Source organism: Ovis canadensis, chromosome 7 (assembly GCF_042477335.2).
Source record: "Ovis canadensis isolate MfBH-ARS-UI-01 breed Bighorn chromosome 7, ARS-UI_OviCan_v2, whole genome shotgun sequence".
Lineage (NCBI taxonomy): Eukaryota > Metazoa > Chordata > Mammalia > Artiodactyla > Bovidae > Ovis > Ovis canadensis.
In genome coordinates, this window is record NC_091251.1 from 81,444,253 (window position 1) to 81,445,908 (window position 1,656).

At 42.7% G+C, this 1,656-nt stretch overlaps 1 pseudogene; it reads right to left on the reverse strand.

Annotated features, from left to right (window-relative positions):
• Positions 1 to 590: 590 nt before the first annotated feature.
• LOC138443775 (translationally-controlled tumor protein pseudogene) lies at positions 591 to 1,347 on the reverse strand (annotated as a pseudogene).
• Positions 1,348 to 1,656: the final 309 nt, after the last annotated feature.

Genomic DNA, 1,656 nt, shown 5'->3' on the forward strand with positions numbered 1-1,656 from the left:
CTATTCCTGCCTTTGTGACCTCAGACAAGTGGTTCAACTTCTCTGAGCCTCAGCCTTTTCATCTGTAAAACAGAGAGAAGAATGTCTGCCTCCTGGGGTTACTTCCATAAATGAGATATTGTGCAATATGCTTGAGTTGACCCATGAGTGTTTGGAGTTAGTTATTGCTCTGTTGGAATACCCAGGATAGCCACTGAGGACAACATGGCTCCTTCGGGACTGGAGTGGCCTAGTCCCAGTTCCCTGGTATCTAAAGGTGATAGAACTTGAGAATGTCACTTGTCTCCAAGTGGCCTGCATTGTACTGATGCTCCTGTCCACCCTTCACAGTAAGCACCCTGGAGTGAGCAGTGTGTCACTCACACTTGGCTAACCTGCTTAATTACTTTACAATCCAAGTGTATGCAAAGTCATACAAAGTCTGTTGACTTCTAACTCCTAATTTTGACAGTAATAAACACATACAGTTGGCTCTGTGTATGGATTCAATCAACCATGGATCAAAAATATTTTTTATTTTTTAATTAATTAATTATTTATTTATTTTTTGAGTTTAAATGTGTTTTATTTTTAGACAACCTACATGACACGTTTTCTCAAAAACAGTGCCTCCGCTCCAAATAAATCAACATTCAAAACAAATGAAGAGCTCGAGATGACATCAGTCCCATCTGTCCAAGTCCTGGTGTTGTGTGGATGAAAAGCAGTGGCCAGCCAGTTTTGACGACAGGTGATTGATCCAAAGTAACTGCCAACTTTGTTAATAATTTTCCATCTCTAAACCATCCTTAAAGAAAATCATATATGGGGTTACACCGTCCTCACAGTAGTCCAGCAGAGCAACCATGCCATCTGGATTCATGTTTTCACCAATAAAGAACTGGTAGTTTTTGAAATTAGCAAGGATGTGCTTGATTTGTCCTGCAGCCCCTGTCATAAAAGGTTTTACTCTTTCTGGTCTCTGTTCTTCAAGTTTCCCTTTGATTGACTTCATGTAATCTTTGATGTACTTCTTGTAGGCTTCTTTTGTGAAGCTGGTTTCCTGCAAGTGATGGTTCATGACAATATCGACACCAGTGATTACTGTGCTTTCCGTACCTTCGCCCTCGGGGCCTTCAGCGGAGGCATTTCCACCAATGAGCGAGTCATCGATGTTACCCTCTGTCCTGCTGACCATCTTCCCCTCTACCTCCAGACACAGCCCGTCCGCGGCCTCCCGGATCTTGTAGATGTCGGAGAACATCTCATCGTGGCTAATGAGGTCCCAGTAGATGATCATGATGGCGACTGGAGGGAGGCGACAGCGGCGCTGGCTTAGCAGGAGCCCGGAGCTCAGAGCGAGCGCAGTGCGGCCAGAGTGGCGCTCGGGGGCAGGGGGGAGCGGGCGGAAAAGCCAAAAATATTTTTTAAATAATTCCAGAAAGTTCCAAAAAGCAAAACTTGAATTTGCTGCATACTGGCAACTATTTACATAGCATCTACATTGTATTAAGTATGATAGGTAAACTAGAGATAATTTAAAGTATATAGAAGAATGTACGTAGGTTTTATGGAAATACTGGACCATTTTATATAAGGAATGGAGCATCTACAAATTTTTCTATCTGTGGAGATCTTAGAACCACTTTCCCATAGATAAAGAAGGATGACTATACT